The sequence below is a fragment of the Hippopotamus amphibius genome, chromosome 11 (genome assembly GCF_030028045.1).
Source record: "Hippopotamus amphibius kiboko isolate mHipAmp2 chromosome 11, mHipAmp2.hap2, whole genome shotgun sequence".
In the NCBI taxonomy this organism is placed as follows: Eukaryota; Metazoa; Chordata; class Mammalia; order Artiodactyla; family Hippopotamidae; genus Hippopotamus; species Hippopotamus amphibius.
Window position 1 is genome coordinate 714,487 of NC_080196.1, and position 18,896 is coordinate 733,382.

General features: G+C 47.5%; 1 long non-coding RNA gene across 4 annotated transcripts in view; it reads right to left on the reverse strand.

The window, feature by feature from the left end:
* LOC130830736 (uncharacterized) overlaps positions 1-14,854 on the reverse strand; it is a 30,439-nt gene extending 15,585 nt beyond the window's left edge. For 3 of the 4 annotated variants that reach the window (XR_009047896.1, XR_009047894.1, XR_009047893.1), the window contains exons 1-2: positions 14,731-14,854; positions 6,746-6,909 (exon numbers count right to left, since the gene is read on the reverse strand). This is a non-coding gene — a long non-coding RNA (uncharacterized LOC130830736). The remainder of the gene's footprint in view (positions 1-6,745; positions 6,910-14,730) is intronic. The other variant, XR_009047895.1, reaches the window with a different exon arrangement.
* Between the last annotated feature and the right edge of the window lie 4,042 nt (positions 14,855-18,896).

Sequence of the window (18,896 nt, forward strand, 5' to 3'; positions counted from 1 at the left end):
ACTTGGGTGTAGATATTTGAAGGCAGACAGGTGCCCCCAGATCTAGACGTGAGCCCTGCTGGGCGGGACTGTTTCCAGAAAGGAGGATCAAGTTCTGGGGACCCCCTCGCGTGGCGGCTCTAAGGGGCCTCCTGGACCCACTCAGCTGGGTCACCGCCTCCCTCCGGGCCCGCCCCGACTGCTCTCACTCATCCCGGTCGCTCTCCCGATGTTTCGGGTCGGCGGGGAGGCTCGGCTCAGATGGACGTGATGCGGCAGCCCTTCCCCAGCTCACCGATAGGTCCTGTCACCTGGGAAGGAAACCAGCTCTCCTGGCCCCCGGGTAGGCGTTTGCCATCCCACCCGTAGCTTCTGCCCTTTCGCCCAAAATGCAGGTCAAATCAAGTCGGTTCTCCTCTCCTAACTCCCCAGCCCTGGGAAACATCTTCCTTGACTTGCGAGTCAGGAAAATGAGGCTGCCCTGGGGCAGCCCCCCAAGTTCAAGGGACAGGAAGGGACGTATCCTGCACAGGCGGGCACAGGTGGGCCATGGGAACTCGGGGCAGAGACCTCACAGGTCACCTCAGGACTTCCAGGCGGGTAAGTCCAGGTCCATGTAAGAAAGACCACACAGCACCCAGAGCTCTGCACCTCCACGCTGCTTCCCAAACCAGGTTCATTCCCACTTCATTTCCGGTGTTTTCCAGGACCTACCAGAATAATGTTACTTTGAGGCTGTTCTGTTTTACTTTATTCCAGTACAATTTATATGAACAAGATGTGCTCTCACTTTTTTCTCTTCTCTTATACACAGAAAAGTGAGAAATCACAGAACTGTAAGCTCTGTAAAGGAGAGTGTGCTGGTTGTATTCTCAGTTAAACCCCCATCACATAACACGGTGCCTGGTACACACTTAGCCTTCCGTAGGTGTTTACTTATGAAATGAATGAATGAATAAATGAATGGAAAGTATGGGTGAATAAAATATACTATGGGGTTCCACTTTGTATCAAAGATTCTGAGATTTGAGTATGTTATGGGGTTTGATAGCTCAATAAAAACGTACCATAGAAGAGATACAATTTATGAATACTTATTTCTAGAAATAGAGTCCTTAGGTAAGAAGTTTTCCAAAATCTGACAGTTCAAAAGAATACAGGACAGCAAGCTTTCTGTACTGGAGCAATAGCTCCTATTGGACTAAACTTCCATGGATAACAATTATAAACACTGGTCAAGAAAAGAGGTTGAAGACACAAATAGTCTATGCTCATGAACTGGAAGAATTAATATTGTTAAAAATGCCCATACTACCGAAAGTAACCTACAGATTCAATGCAAAACCACATAAGAGAAAGACATTTATTAAAAATCAAATGGAAATTCTAGATCTAAAAAATAGAATATCAAAATTCCAATGGCATTCTTCATGGAAATAGAACAATCCTAAAGTTTGTGTGGAACCACAAAAGACCCCAAATCATCGAAACATTCTTGAGAAAGAACAAAGCTGGAGGCACCACACGTCCTGATCTCAAGCTATAATTAAAAGCTGCAGTAATCAAAACAGTATAGAATTGGCATAAAAACAGACACCAGATCAATGGAACAGAGTAGAGAGCCTAGAAATAAACCCACAAATATAGTAAATTAATTTATGACGAACCAAGAATAAAGAATGGGGAAAGTATAGTCTCTTCAATAAATAGTGCAGGGACAATTGGACAGTCACATGTAAAAGGATAAAACTGTACCGCTATCTACAGCATACGCACAAAAATCAACACAAAATAGATTAAAGACTTGAACATAAGACCTGAAATCTTAAAATTCCTGGAAGAAAATATAGGCAGTAAGCTCCTTGGCATCAGCCTTGGTGATGATTTGTGTGTGTGTGTGTGTGTGTGTGTGTGTGTGTGTGTGTGTGTGTGGATTTGACATTAGAAGCAAAGCTTACCAAAGTGAAAACAAACAAGTGGAATACGTCATACCAAAGAGCATCTTCACAGCAGAGGAAACCACCAACAATATGAAAAGGCAGTCTTTTCATACGGGAGAAAGTATCTGCAAGTCATATATCTGATAAGGGATTAACACCCAAAATATATAAAGAACTCATACAACTTAACAGCCAAAAACCAAACAATCTGGTTAATAAAATGGGCAGAGGACATGAACAGACATTTGGCCGACAGACACATGAAAATGTGCCGAACATCCCGAATCATCAGGGAAAGGCCAATCAAAACCACAATGAGATATCCCCTCACACCCCGCAGAATGGTCATCATCAAAAAGAACACAAATAACAAATGCTGGTGAAGACGCGGAGAAAAAGGAACCCTCCTGCACCGTTGGTGGGAATGTAAATTGGTGCAGGCACATGGAAAACAGTATGGAGGGTCCTCAAAAAATTAAAAGCAGAACTACCATAATGCACACTTCCACTTCTGGGTATTTACCTGGCGGAAAGAAAATCACTGCCTCTCAAAAAATATCTGCACTCCGTGTTCATTGCAGAATTAGTCACAAGAGCCAAGACGTGGAAACATTAGGTTGTTGGATGAGTGAATAAAGGAAATGTGAGATGTATAACATACACATGAATATTATTTAGCCATAAAAAGCAGGAAATCCTGCCATTTGCAGCAACATGGGTGGACTTGAGAGCATTGTGCTAAGTGAGATGAGTCAGACAGAGAGACACAAATGCTGTAGGACGTCACTTAAGCTAGAATCTTAACACAAACACACAAACCCTGGGCTCACAGCTGCAGAGGACACATTGGCAGTTGCAAGAGGCAGAGGGTGGGGAGTGGCTGAAATGGGTGAAGGGGGTCAAAGGGCACAAATTTCCAGTTTTAAAACAAATAAGTCCTGGGGATGTGATGCACAGCATGGTGACTCTAGTTAACAATACTGTATTGTATTCTTGAAAGTTGCTGAGAGTATCTCTTAAAAGTTCTCGTCCCAAGTAATGAGTAGCTATGTGAGGAGATGGAGGTCAACTAAAGTTACCCTGGTGATATACATACAAACATCAACCCATTATGTACACACGTAAAACCAATATAACCTTAGGTCAATTGTATCTTAATTTTTAATGGTGTGCTTGCCGAGGAAGACAATACTCTCTTAGACCCCATCTCCCATGGCGTAAGAAGCACTCTGCTTTTTCCTGGAGGGGCAGGTTCTTCTGAGATGCATGCAAACCTGTTCGTGTCCCTTCATCTATTCCTCTGCAACCTGAGACATGGCCTGAAGGGAATCCCACGTTTCTTCCCCCCCCAAACACTGTTCCCATGAACAACCTCACCCTGTCTGTGCCCCAGGTGACAGGAGCACACAGAGCCCTTTCCCTTCCCGAGTCTGCTGCTGTCTTGACCACATCCAACATACAGAAAAGAAATGCCAACGGAGCCCTCCAAAGTGCTTGTCAATTCTTTCTGTGTTTTACCAAGAATTCTATAAGCTGAACAGCCAATGGCATCATTTACTCACCTTGCAGTATTATTGTACTCTCACCAAATCCATTCAAAAGCTCCTGAGGCGAGGAGAAAAGAAAAACTCTTGTCAAGATATAAAAACAACAACCTGAGGGCACTGGAGAGAAACCAAGAGCAGGCAGAAGTGTGGGGGAGTCCACACCCAAGACAGGGAACCACTCTGGAGAGACAGCGTCTGGCATTTCAGTCAGTAGGTCAACCATGTGCTGAAATAAAAATCCAACACTCTTAAGAGGAACATACTGCAATGCAGAGTCCCTACAACAAAGCAATGCAATTTCCAGTATAGGATTAAAAAAGTAGACATTTGAAGAAACTCAAGAGTTTCAATGGAGACTGACCCAAGATGACCCAGATGTTGTAGTTAGCAGACAAGGACTTTTAAGTTTTGCTCTAGGACTTAAATGAAATTGACTAGGAAAGTTCATCAGAGAAACAGACGTTTTTAAAAAATCAGATCGCAATTCTAGATCTGAAAAATAGAATCTCTAAAAAGAAGACTGTACTATACAAGCGTAACAGGAGAGTAAAGATGACAAAAGAAAGATTCAGTAAATGTGAACATCGATCTACAGAAACCAACCAATCTGAAGAACAGAGATCAGAAAGACAGAAGAAAAGTGAACAAGGTCTCAGTGACAAAATCAGAGGATCTAGATTACACACAATTAGTGTAATTAGTGTCCTGGAAAGAGAAGAGAGTGGGAATGGTATAGAATATTTGAAAAATCAATGGCCAAAAAATATTCCACATTTGGTGAAAGACATAAAATTACGTATTCAAGAATCTCAAAAGAGTCCAAAGACTTTAGAGTAATAATATATAGAGCATCTCTACTCAAATATTTATCAGCAGTCTTTCTTGCTTTGTGTATCATTAGAACAGACAAGCCTGAGACTGTTGAAATGTTTTTTTGCTTCTGAGTCCCTTGAGGTTGTCATGGAAACCATCTTTCTCTTACATCATCCTTGTTCTCATAGAATATGATCAGAAAACTTCTTCCTTTTAGGGTTTAGCTGTTCCTAAATTATTTTAATTTAACACATAAGAATTTTTTACCTCTAAAACAAATGTGAATTTGAAATGCTATTGAACCGAAAGATATGGCATGGATTTCAAAGGAAGCAGGAATTTTAGATAGTATCAAAGAAAGCTCCTATCTTTTGTTTTCTTAGCATGCCGTTTATCCCACAAGATAACAATTAGAAAGAGCCCTGAAACTTCGGTGGCTTCTTCCTTCCAAAGGGAGATCTTCATTTTGCAACAGCTGGAGACGGACTGTTTCGCGTCTGCGGCCTGTTTCTCCACGGTCCTGACGTAGCCAGGCGTGACCTGCACTGTCTCCGCTTTACCCTCCTCTCCGTGCTGGGCGCGCGTGTCCCCCGAATCAGCATTCACGGCCCAGGGCATGCCCAGGTCATCAGAGGCTGCACAGCTGCACAATCAATGAGTGCTTTGGGTGGTATTCTCTGGAAGAGACACATCTAGCTACTGATCAAACAGAAACCAGAACCAGCTCTCCAGACACGTCTCCAGGACAAAGAGGCGCCATTCTCACTGACGGACCCTTCCCAACAGACCAGAAATCAGGCTTTCACCTCAGACCAGCCACACGGGGGGTGCAGTGTGGCCCAGGTTCTCGGGAACTGTCTGCACTGATGGGCGAGCCTAGGTCACCGCCGCCCCGTCGGAGCCCCCGGGGCAGGCTGGTGCTGAGACCGTGGAGCCCAGCCTCCCCTCTCGCTGTCTCTTTATTATTATCCTCCTAACTCGGAGGAATCTGGGAAACGTGCTGTGCTTTGCAGACGGGGCGACTGGCCAGGGCCGTGCACGCCTGGGCGGTGAGTCACCGGCTCCGGCTGCTCCCCTCATGGCGCACGCAGCAGGCCCCCGCCCGCAGGGAGCGTCCGCGCGGCAGCTGGGACAAGTGGCCTCTCCCAGCGCCGCTGCCAGCGCGGGCTCCTGGAACCCTGGGCGTCTGACTCGCTCACAGTGGAGAGTCCATCAGAGCGACAGGGGCCTGGGCCTCGGTCCTGCCGGCGACCAAGCTCAGGTCAGGGGCGGCGGGGCGGTCCTGCCGGGCGTCCCCGAGGGAGCGCGGGAACCAGAGACACACACACGGGTGCGGCGTAGGGTCCGCGCTCACGTGAGAGACATTTACGGCGTGACACAAAACCTTCAATTGCTGTAAAAACAGGACATCAAAACACACACGCGCCCCTCCCCACGGCATAATTGGACTCTCCGTCCTTGTTTCGCACACGGTTCCTTAATGACATGCAGCGTTCAACAAGAGACGCCAGCATCCCACCCCTGGGCTTGCCCTGCTGTTGGCAACGTGCCCACCCGCTTTGAAACCTCGTTCATTGAAATCACCACACAAATACTTGAAGGATTTTGAAAAGTGATTAATGTGTTTCAACCCACACGCGTACACTTAAAGAAAGGCAATGCCTGCCGCTTGGACAGGCCCGAATGCGCCCCGAGGTGGGCGTGAGCGGGTCCGTGCAGGCGTTTACAAGCAGGTATCTGAGCAGAGGCTCCGGAGGCACTTCTGCTGGGTAAACACCAAGCAGCTAGAACCCGACTGAGCTGGACATAAGTCCTGTAAGGCGACGTGGCATTTGGTGATTATCTTAAATAATATGACTTGCTTTATATACAATGGATGGAATTTTTAAAAATAGCCTACTGCTTTGTAAGATCAAGGGAATTGCAAAAAAAAAAAAAAAAAAAAAACCCTCAGAGAGACGTTACCCAATTGCGGCTTCAAGAATCCCAATGACGCCTGGCTGGTCTATTTTAAATCCTGGTACCACTCACCCTTGGTACACTCAGAAATTCGAGATTACAGAATTTGTAACACAGGAGTAATTCATTGTAAAAGATCCAAAACTGGAAACTTAACAAGTTTTAGGTTGTAGGGCTGTGTGTAAACTTTTAGTTAACTTTAGTGAGTCAAGTGTAGCATTTCAGTCCCATCAAGTGCTGGAAATACCCGGCAGAGGAGGCCGGTTAGGGAGGAAAGCTGAAGCGGTCATGGCTCTGTACATTCCCAGACGTGAAGACGTCAGTTAGGAAAGGGCTGTTTGGAATCAGGAAAGATGGCTTCCAAAGCACCGCACAGCCTAGTGGTCATTGCTTTCAACTACGAAACCCAACACGCTGCGACGCCAACCTTGCTACACCAAAGAGAGGGTCATGGCCTGAAAGCCGAGTTTGATCAGATCACTTCCACTGCCTGAACACGCACCTTACCTCGCGGCTAACCTGTTACTTCCTCTGCCGTGGGTCTCACGGAGCCCTGAGCCCCCATCTGCCAACAGCACCTTCCACTGCCGCGTGCCGGATGTGGGTCTCCCTTCCCCTGAGCTTCTCGAGGGCGGGGACCACATCTGTTCTGTCCACCTGGCATCACATGCCTTTGTGGGAAGAATAAACAGCATCTCCTAAAGACAGAGGCTCACAGAGTTTTAATAAACACCTCTAGCTGGTGCTTTCGTTTGGGCTGGTGAATCCTGAGCATTGAGAGTGGCCCTATTTCCATTTTCTGAGTTTCCTACCCCAACTCCAGCCTGCTCTAAATTATATGGCTTCTCATAGGATTAAAATCTTCATAGGACTTAAGGGTCAAATTGATTTTTGATGTATAAATACAGTCAACCTAGGCACTAAAATTTGAAAGTGAAACGAACTATGTGATTTATGGATATCACTTGTGCTACCCATAGAGCTTCTGATGGTTTTAAATGAATTGCTTTTCTCCTTGACAAATTCATTTAAGTCTCTGACTACTGACGGATCACACAAATGAGGCAGACAAGGCCTCTGTGGCTCAGCCCCTCTGTTATTTCTTCACTGCACAGTAAGACCCATTAGCACAAAAGCCTGCTGACACCACATGCAAATTTTTACACATCCATTTATTTAAAAAATAGCCCAAACAAGCAGATTTTTGGCCATTTGGAATCTGTTTGCTTTGCACCCCCACGAAGCATCACCTGACAGTTGGTTAGAAGTAAAAGGATGGAAACAGTCAAAAGAAGCTGCAGTGACAATTTTAACATCAGACTAGAGTGGATTTCAAAGCAAAGGACTTTCCTAGAGCAATCAGGTCGTTTGGCAGTGATAAAGGGCTCCAGCAGTCCTAAAGGTGTATTTCCTTAATAACAGGGCTTCAAATACAGGGAGTGAAACATGATAGAACCACAGAGAAAAACAGATAAGTTCACAATTACAGCTGGAGATTCCAAAAACTTCTTCTCTAAAATTTGTAACACAAATAGACAGGAAATCAGCAAAAATATATGACTTGAGTAAAAATATCAACCAACCTGACCCAAGTGACATGGACAGGACAGTCCACCCAGGACAGAAGAATGTACGTCCCGTTCAAGTACACTTACCAACATCCACCATATTCTGGGTCACAAAACAAATCTTAGTAAATTTAAAAGCGTTCTGGTTTATAAATTGTGTTCTCTGATCCCGACGGAACTGTTAGACATCACTAGCAGAAAGATATCTGGAAAAATCCCAAATATTTAGAAACTAAATAACACACTTCTAAGTAATATATGGGCCAAAGAAGAAATTTAAAGGGAAATTAGAAAATATGTTGATCTCCTAACAAGGGTTGAAAAAAACAAACCAACAGATGTTTGTTATCCTTTGATGGCGCGAGACGATGACGTACGCATGTTCACGTCACCCTGGGTGGGTCACTGTGGCATCAGGAAGAGCAGTTTTAAGCTTGACGGTAAAAGGAAGGCTTGTAAGGTCACAGCTGGAGGGGAAGGTGGGGTCCTGGAAAAGGTTTTGTTTGTGTGAAAAAAAGCATATGAAGTTTTTACCACTTTCACTGAGACTGAGCTCCCACTTCTGAAACTTCGCCCTGTCGCACGCTCCCCACCACCGTCTCCTCTTAAATTCACTTGCTCAGGTTTGCCCTTGGCCTTGATCCTTTGTCAGGATCCACACTTCAGTCCAACGGTGGTGCCCGTTTTCCTCTCTGTCAGCCCCTCCCAGCCGTGCCTCCATCCTGGTCTAACCACGCCAGGGACTGTTGCTGTAACCGACCTCCCACTCAGAAACCCACCCCCGCACGGGCCCTGTGCCTGACCTCGAGCCGGCACCCAGGGGCCATCACACCAAGCTGCCTGGTCTCACTGCGAATGCCTGACCTGCGACCCCACGAAGGCCCCCTGGGCAGCGGTCCCACGGCGGGTCTCCAGAAGGCTCAGCCCCTAACTGTTCTTCCTGCCCCACCCCTGTTCTCCAGCCAAGTGACCTTGAAATGTTGACTGGGTCGTTACCCAGCATTAAAACCCGCCCCCAGCTTCCAAACGCACTCGGGATAGAACCCGCCCCCTTTCCCGGGGCCTCTGGCCGACCTCGGCGGCCTCGCCTCCCCAGCCCTTCCTCTGCCGCCCGCCCGCGTCCCCACACTCAGGCCGCACTTCGGGGAGCCTCTGGATGGCGTTCACATCCTCCTGCCGCACAGCGTCCGTGGGGCCCCCTTCGTCTGGGAAGTCCTCCTCCTTTCACGGCCCCTGCTGTGTGGCTCTCCACTGCCCTCCGTTTCCGCTCCCTTTGGCGTCTGCCGCCCATCCTCCTGCGCTCACTGTGAGCTCCGGCTGCTACTGAAGTTGCTTTTTTATTGTTTTTTTTCCCACACTTGGACTCCAACTTGCAGGTAAAAGACCTGGTCTGGGACTTCCCTGGTGGCACAGCGGCTGGGAATCCGCCTGCCAACGCAGGGGACACGGGTTCGAGCCCTGCTCTGGGAAGATCCCACATGCCACCGAGCAACTAAGCCCGTGCGCCACAACTATTGAGCCTGTGCTCTAGAGCCCGTGAGCCACAACTATTGAGCCCGTGTGCCACAACTACTGAATTCCACGCACCTAGAGCCCGTGCTCCGCAACAAGAGAAGCCACTACAATGAGGAGTCTGCGCACCACAATGAAGAGTAGCCCCCGCTCGCAGCAACTAGAGAAAGCCTGTGTGCAGCAACGAAGACCCAACAAAGCCAATAAATAAATAAAATAAATAAATTTATTAAAAAAAAAAGAGACCTGGTCTGTTAATTCCTGGCTACAGTTCCAGCCACAAAATGGGCCTGAAACATTGAGTTCAGTAAGTGCTAGGAAGCAAGGGAGGCGGGCGCCTTGTCCTGTGATGGGCACAGGGAGGGGCTACGGCGTGGGACACACACGCGCAACGGTTCTCCCCTTGCTGGCTCTGGGACCTACGGCAGCTTATGTAACCCGTCCACATCAGTGTCCTCATCTGTAAAGTGGGAACAAGAGCAGCACCTGCCTAAGAAAACTGCAGTGAGGATAAGATGAGATAATATGAAAAGAACATACCCTCGTGCCCAGCACATGGTAAGTATTCTATAAATATTATCTGTTATTACATACTCATGTAGTGAGGATTTCTTACGTGTCTACTGGGAAGTGTTCAAATGATATATGAGACACATAGGAATTAACGTTTTTTGAGCACATAATCTGCGTTAGAAGTTATGCTGGACACTTTCCAGATTTAGGTAGGTGGGGAAAAAACACGTTGAATGAAATTAAAATGACAACACAGCACATCAGAATGTATGGACTGCTGCTCAAGCAGAACTTATGGGAAACTTTCCAGCATTAAATACCTATGTCAGAAGAGAAGAAACGTCTCAAATCAATGACCTCAGATTTCACCTTAAGAAACTAGAAAATGAAGAACAAATTGAAGACAAATCAAGCAGAGAGAGGGAAATATTAGAGATCAATGTGAACATTCAATGCAGTAAAAACGGAAAACCGAGAGAGGAAATCCATGGCACTAGAAGCTTGTTTGAGATGTATAAGACTGATAAGCCTCTAACCAGACGTATATGGAAAAAAAGAAAGAAGAAACAAACACCAGTATAAGGAGTGAAGCCAGTAACATCACAGCAGACTTTACAGATATTAAAAAAGTATGGGGGGGATGTTATGAACACATTATGCCTATAGACTTGACCACTTGGATGAAGTGCACTAATTCCTTGAAAGACACAATCCACCTCTCGCTTAAGAAATACATAACCCACACAGCTCTATGTCCATTTGTAGTTAAAAATTTGTAGTTAAAAACCTTCCCACAAAGAAACCTCCAGGCCTAGATGGCTTCAGTAGGGAAGACTAGCGAATATGTAAGAAAGGAATATGACCAATTTCTCCAGAAAAACTTAAACAGAGAGAATACATACTCACTCATCTTTGAGGCTAGCATTATCCTGATACCAAAACTATGTAAAAACTTCAGAAGAAAAGAAAAATAAATACACCAATATCTCTCGTGAACATAGATGCAAAGGTTTTAAACAAAATGTCAGCAAATCAAATCCAATACACACATAAAATACGTGCTCTCCAGTATGCTGGATCTGGAATATTCACATCTATGTTTATATATACACACATACACACACATGTACACCTACATAGATTGTGACTAAGTGAGGCTTAACCCAGGAACGCAAGGTTGGCTTAACACTCAAAAATCTATCAATGTATTTTACCAGATTATAATAAACTAAAAAGAAAAACCACATGATGATCTCAATGGACACAGAGTATTTTTTTATAGATTATAATTTTTTAAGAGCTTTTATTCAGATGTAATTGACATACCATAAACTGTATGTGTTTAAAGTGTACAATTTGATATTTTTTTCTTATTGGTAATGTATATATGGCAATCCCAGAAGCATTTTACAGACGCCCGCTTCACAGTAAGCTGGGAATGGGAGGGAAATGTCTTCGCTCTGATAAAGTGCACCTACGGTGAAATGATGACAGCTCTTCCTAAGACCAAGAACACGGCAAGGACGCAGCTTTCACCACTTCTACTCACTGCTGTGCTGGGGGTGCCCACAGTCCATGCAGGCAGGAAAAAGAAATTAAATCACCCAGAGGAGAAAGGGAGCACTCAGCCTGTCATTACAGACAACATCCCCCACCCAGAACGTCTAGGGGACTCTGCATGAAATGATTCAAGAATTAAGAAGGAAGAGTGTCAGGGGTGCTGGGTACAAGATCAGTATTAAACACCGCACGCACTTCCACACACAGTCAGCCTCGCACACCTGCGTGTCCTGCACCCTCAGACTCAACCAACTACAGATCAAATGTATATATAAATATATATCCAAAGTTCCAAAGAGCAAAACTTGAATTTGCCGCACTCAGGTGCAGCACTGTACTTACAAGCATTTATATAACATTTACATTGTATCAGGCATTGTACCAAGCAATCTAGAGATGATTTAAAGTCTATGGGAGGATGTGTGTCAGTTATACGCATTTTTTTAAGCTCTTTATTGGAATATATTTGCTTTACACTCTTGTACCAGCTTTTTGAGGTACACCAAAGTGAATCAGCTGTGTTTATACATATATCCCCATAGCCCCTCCCTCCCGTGACTCCCCCCCACCCTCCCCGTCCCGGCCCTCTAAGGCATCACCCATCATCAAGTTGATCTCCTTTTGTTATACAGCAACTTCCCACTAGCTATCTATTTTACAGTTGGTAGTGTAAATATGTCTGTGCTACTCTCTCACTTCGTCCCAGCTTCCCCTTCACCCCCCACCCCCCCAACTCCGGGTCTTCAAGTCCATTCTCTGCATCTGCATCCTTATTCTTGCCCTGTCACTGGGGTCATCAGTACCATTTCTTCAGATTCCATATATATGTGTTAGCATACGGTATTTGTTTTTCTCTTTCTGGCTTACTTCATGCAAATATTTTACAAAGAAATTTGAGCGTCCTTGGATTTGGGTGCCTGCAGGGGCCCTGGCACCTGTCACCCGCGGACGCAGGGAGATGACTGCGCTGCAACGCATGAGGACCGATGGGTGGTTTTAACTAAAAACACATCCCCATTTGCTACAGCATCAAACTTTCGACTAAATCTGACACAGGTATGTAAGACCCATACGACGTTGCTGAGGAGATTCAAGTCCTGTATTAGTGGAGAGACACACCTTGCTCATGAGTTGGAAGACTCGCTATTGTCAAGATGTCAGCGCCCCTCAGTGATCTACAGATTTGCAGCACCTGGTCAAAACCCCGGCAGGCGTCCTATGGTCCCCTCTCCTGCAAAGCCTTTCTTCACAGGTGAATTCCATCCAGCTTTCGCCAGCGTCTGAGGCCAAACTCAAACCCCAAACCCGGGATGCCAGATCATGGACATGAGACACACCTAAACCCCGTCTTTGGTCATTCTTTCCTCTTTCATGTGTGATGCACTAGTTCTTTCTCCCTCTCTCTCTTTCTCTCTTTTTTTTTTCATTTTGACTTCGATGATTCTATTTGTTTGTTACAGGAAGATGGTTAACTTCTCTAGAGGAAGAAGGAAAGCCAACATTGAGAGCGGCCAGATGAGGACGGGCTTGGTCTGTGCAGATTCATCCCGGGGGTTGTGTCAGCCGAAGGTCTCCTGAGGGGCCCCGATACTTCAGGCATCAGCTGGGCAGAGCACGGGGCCCGGAAGGCTGCCCGCTGTGAAGTGCAGGGCCCTGGTGTATGAGGTGGCAGCCCGGGCGCCCACCCATCTGAACAGCAGCCACCCGTATGCAAAGCCCTGCTTCTCCCGCCTCCTCGGGGCAAAAGCGGGCCTTGGTGTAGTGGCTGTGCTGTCCACGTATGTCCACTGACATGCTGGCCTCCAAACTTTTGAATTGTCTCTCTCTCCTCCAGGAAAACCTTTGGATATCTACGCCCTGAAGATGTCTGTTGACCTGTCTATAAATTACATGTATGCACATGTACGCACATACTCGACCACATCGATACATTACATGCATTGTAAAAAGTTGCAGAAATGATTTCTTTAAAACTGAGATGAAAACAAACCGACGTGCTCGCTCTGGAGCAGGTTCAAGGCTGGGCCTCGCCGTGCACCGTCCTGCTGCAGAGGACCAGCGACCACGTGAGCGGAGGCCCCCAGGCCCCGCCTGCCCCAGGCATCAGCCCCGCTATGACCCACCCCGGGCCGGACCACGGGCTGCAGGAAAGCCAAGAACCGTCTGACCAGATGTTCTCTCAGGCTCTTCTTGGGGCTCAGAGAACCTAGCTTCCTCCTTGCCTTTCCCACCACGTAGAATACGATCCCTCTCCCCCACCCAAGAGGCCAGTTTTGTTTTCCCACGTGACCAGCCTCAGCTGTCACCCCCGCAGAGTGGGTTACAGAGAAGCTGGGGCAGAGGACCATTCCCACGAAAGAGATCAGAGAGAACTTTTTTCAACAGCTAAATATAGCAGAGTAAGCGAGGCCCACTGTGCAAACCACACCTTTTCATATCACAACTATCTGGAGAAAAACACCCAGAAGGACAGTCACGGCTCAGATTAGGTGCCGCTCCGGGGCACACGGCGCCCAGCGGCAGGCGTTCCTGGGGCCCGGGTCATCCTAGCCAAGTGCCCTAGGCTCCCCGCACAGATGCCCTCCTCAAACTGCCAGGTAACAAAAGGAAGGGCCCCCAGCGTGTCTCCCGCTTGAGGACTGCCCTGCGCTGCATTTCCAGCCAGAAGGCAGGGCCACCAAAGCACCTTTCTGGGCTTTTGTTCCAGGTCCCCAAAGGAAATTCAGGAGGGCACCAAAACAAAACTGTTTCCTGACGCTGCAGTTTAGCCCTAGTAGTGAGTTCTAGTTTTCCCTCGAGAGCAACCTGAGAAGGAAAGGAGCGCTTTTCTCCCAAAATCAGGTTGCTGACCTCTTCAGATCTAGCAAAGGTGCTCTCAGGACTCTGCCACGCACCCCCTTTACCAGGAAGCCGGGCTCTCCTGCCCCCGGAGCCATCCTGACGCATCTCCCGCCCCCAGGGCTGGGAGGGAGGGTGTGAGCAGCGATGCGCGGGCATGCGGCCCATGCCTGAGTTTAGGCGGGGCTGTCCTCACCTATTGGGCTGCGGCCCCGACATGCTCGCCCCGTCATCACAGCGCAGGAAAGATAAGGGAGCTCTGCACAGACGGCGGGCCCTGCCCCCGCGGGGACCAGCCCCAAGTGCAGAGCAGCCCCTGTGGACCAGCAAGCCGGGCCTTCGCGGAGCAGGGGGCGGCCGGACGTGAGCGGCGCTGAAGACGCAGCCTCATCTTTCCTGCCAAGACCCCCTCTGTCCACAGAGGAGAAGGCCAGAATTCCTGCAGACACGCGTGTGCAAAACGGTTCCCCGCCAGCTCGCCAGGCCCAGAAACGAACTCACCAGGGCCCTGGAGGCTGGCAGTGACCAAACGTAACAGGACCCGCAGACTCGGACGGGGGCCAGCTCTCCCTGGAGGTGGAAGAAACAGTGTGTTGATGCAGGAGCAGGACACCCTCCGCTGCCGGGGCGCCGGGCAGGCACAGGGCACACGCACGGGCTCGTCCTCAGAGATGCCCGGGGCATGTGTGCACACAGACATGCACACAGACTTGGAACAGAGACAGACCCTGGGGAGAGCGTGGTGCCCCTGCCCTTTTCCTCTCCAGAGGGACTGTGGTCTCCCCCAGTCCCACAGGCGGTCAAGATGCTCTTCGCTGAGCGACCGCCCAGCTTCTCCTGCTCGGTTCGCTGCCCGTGAGGCCGTCCTCAGGAGCAGGAGGCAGGGGAGTCCCAGGTGGGGCCGGGGTCATCCTACCTCGTGGGGCCCCCACTGCCCGGATGGCCCCGCGGGGGCCGCTGACTTGCCCTGAGGGGGGCCGCCCAGGGCCAATCCCGGGAGGCCCCTCCTGCCTGGACGCCCAGGGAGCTCCTCCGGACGGCATGACGGGAGCAGCGTGGTCACGAACGGTCATAAACAGTCACGGAGCCGTCCCGTCCCCCGTCTGGAGCGCATGGGCCCCATGCTGAGCCCTGGCCCCGGGGCTGCCTCCCCCAGCTCGGCCCGGAGGGCTCAGGGCGCAGCGGCCTCAGGGCTAACTCGCGGGAGAGGCAGGAGGTCCCTGGGCCACCGCCTTCGTCGCCACGCTGTCCGGAAGATGGATAACGGTGCGGTGGGGAGGGGGGTATGGGGGCAGCGTGGGTCAGTGAGACCCTGGCACAGAGTCTCTCGTGCAGAAACGCCCCCACAGACGCCAGAGGCAGAGGCAGAGCGCTGAGACGCCGCGGGGCTGGCCGAGGCCCTGCCCGTCACCGCGCCCCCCCGCAGACCTCTGGCAACGGCACGGGCACAGGGAGTCCTTCCTGAGCCCTGTGCCGGCAGCCCTGGGGCCCGGGCTCTGCGGGAGGCATGGGCCCCGCGGAGCGGCCGGCAGCAGCTACTCCCCCGCCTCTGTAGCCCAGGAGCAGCCGTAGAAGTGCAGACGGGAGCCGAGCCTGCGGACTCGGATCTCCAGAAACTTCCCTCCTTCGGCAACCTTGGCTCTTGAACGACAAATCTAGAAACAGGAGGAGGAAAACAAAGGCCTCTAAGCATCAGAGGAGACGTGAACCATTCGCAATCAAAACGCCCCACTCTGTGCATCAAACACCTGCCCAGTCTATGGTCCCCACTGGCTTACTTCTGTTTCCTAAAATGTTCTTATGCTCTCTCGGACGATCTGTCAGTTTTTGTAAAGTTTTTGTTTTGTTTTGCTTTTTGTTTTAAGCTCTTTATTGGGATGTAATTGCTTTACATTCTTCTACCAGCTTTTGAGGTACAGCAAAGTGAATCCGCTGTATTTATACACATATCCCCGTAGCCCCTCCCACCTGCAACTCCCCCCCACCCTCCCCGACCCAGCCCTCTAAGGCATCACCCATCATCCAGTTGATCTCCCTTTGTTTTACAGCAACTTCCCACTGGCTATCTATTTTACAGTTGGTAGTATATATATGTCTGTGCTACTCTCTCGCTTCGTCTCAGCTTCCCCTTCACCCCGCGCCCCCCCAACCCCGTGTCCTCCAGTCCATTCTCTGCATCTGCATCCTTATTCTTGCCCTGTCACTGGGTTCATCAGGACCATTTCCTCAGATTTCATGTATATGAGTTAGCATACGGTATTTGTTTTTCTCTTTCTGGTTTACCCCACTCTGACAGACTCTAGGTCTGTCCACCTCATTACGTATAGCTCCATTTCATTCCTTTTTATGGCTGAGTAATATTCCATTGTATATATGTACCACATCTTCTTTATCCATTCATCTGTTGATGGGCATGTAGGTTGCTTCCATGTCCTGGCTATTGTAAATAGTGCTGAAATGAATATTATGGTACATGTTTCTTTTGGGATTATGATTTTTTCTGGGTATATGCCCAGGAGTGGGATTACTGGATCATATGGTAGTTCTATGTGTAGTTTTTTAAGGAACCTCCAAACTGTTTTCCATAGTGGCTGTACCAACTTACAGTCCCACCAACAGTGCAGGAGAGTTCCCTTTTCTCCACACCCTCTCCAACATTTATTGTTTCTAGATGCTTTGATGATGGCCATTCTGACCGGTGTGAGGTGATACCTCATTGTGGCTTTGACTTGCATTTCTCTGATGATGAGTGATGTTGAGCATCTTTTCATGTGTTTGTTGGCCATCTGTATGTCTTCTTTGGAGAAATGTCTATTTAGGTCTTCCACCCATTTGTGGATTGGGTTATTTGCTTTTCTGGTGTTAAGCTGCATGAGCTGCTTGTATATTTTGGAGATTAATCCTTTGTCCGTTGCTTCATTGGCAAATATTTTTTCCCATTCTGAGGGCTGTCGTCTTGTCTTGTTTATGGTTTCTTTTGCTGTGCAAAAGCTTTTAAGTTTCATGAGGTCCCATTTGTTTATTTTTTATTTTATTTCCATTATTCTAGGTGGAGGATCAAAAAGGATCTTGCTTTGGTTTATGTCATGAAGTGTTCTGCCAATGTTTTCCTCTAGGAGTTTTATAGTGTCTGGCCTAACATTTAGGTCTTTAATCCATTTTGAGGTTATTTTTGTGTATGGTGTTAGGAAGTGTTCTCATTTCATTCTTTTACATGTAGCTGTCCAATTTTCCTGGCACCACTTATTGAACAGGCTGTCTTTTTTCCATTGTATATTCATGCCTCCTTTGTCAAAGATAAGGTGCCCATATGTGCTTGGGTTTACCTCTGGGTTCTCTATTCTGTTCCATTGATCTTCCTTTTTATTTTTGTGCAGGCACCATACTGTCTTGATCACTGTGGCCTTGTAGTATAGTTTGAAGTCAGGAAGCCTAATTCCACCAACTCCGTCTTTCCTTCTCAAGATTGCTTTGGCTATTTGGGGTCTTTTGCGTTTCCACACAAATCGTAAGAGTTCTTGTTCTAGTTCTGTGAAAAATGCCATTAGTCATTTGACAGGGATTGCATTGAATCTGTAAATTGCTTTGGGTAGTACAGCCATTTTCACAATGTTGATTCTTCCAGTCCAAGAACATGGTATATCTCTCCATCTGTATCGTATTTGATTTCTTTGATCAGTGTCTTATAGTTTTCTGCATACAGGTCTCTTGCCTCCTTAGGCAGGTTTATTCCTAGGTATTTTATTCTTTTTGTTGCAATAGTAAATGGGAGAGTTTCCTTATTTTCTCTTTCTGCTTTTTCATTGTTAGTGTATAGGAATGCAAGAGATTTCTGTGTGTTAATTTTATATCCTGCAACTTTACTGAATTCATCAATTAGTGCTTGCTAGCACTTTTCTGGTAGAGTCTGTAGGGTTTTCTATGTATAATATCATGTCATCTGCAAAGAGTGACAATTTTACTTCTTTTCCAATTTGGATTCCTTTTACTTCATTTTCTTCTCCGATTGCTGTGGCTAAAACTTCCAAAACTATGTTGAATAATAGTGGTGAGAGTGGGCACCCTTGTCTTGTTCCTGTTCTTAGAGGGAATGCTCTCAGTTTTTCACCATTTAGAACAATGTTGGCTTTTGGTTTCTCATGTATGGCTTTTATTATGTTGAGGTAATTTCCTTCTATATCCATTTTCTGGAGAATTTTTACCATAAATGGGTGTTGAATTTTGTCAAAAGCTTTTTCTGCATCTATGGAGATGATCATATGGTTTTTATCCTTCAGTTTGTTGATATGATGTATCACATTGATTAATTTGTGTATATTGAAGAATCCTTGCATCCCAGGGAGAAACCCCACTTGATCATGGTGTATGATCTCTTTAATGTGCTGTTGGATTCTGTTAGCTAGTATTTTGTTAAGGATTTTTGCTGCTATATTCATCAGTGATATTGGTCTGTAATTTTCTTTTTTTGTGACATCTTTGCCTGGTTTTGGTATCAGGGTGTTGGTGGCCTCATAGAATGAGTTTGGGAGTGTTCCTCCTTCTGCTATATTTTAGAAGAGTTTGAGAAGGATGGGTGTTAGCTCTTCTCTAAATGTTTGATAGAATTCACCCGTGAATCCATCTGGTCCTGGGCTTTTGTCTGTTGGGAGATTTTTAATCACAGTCTC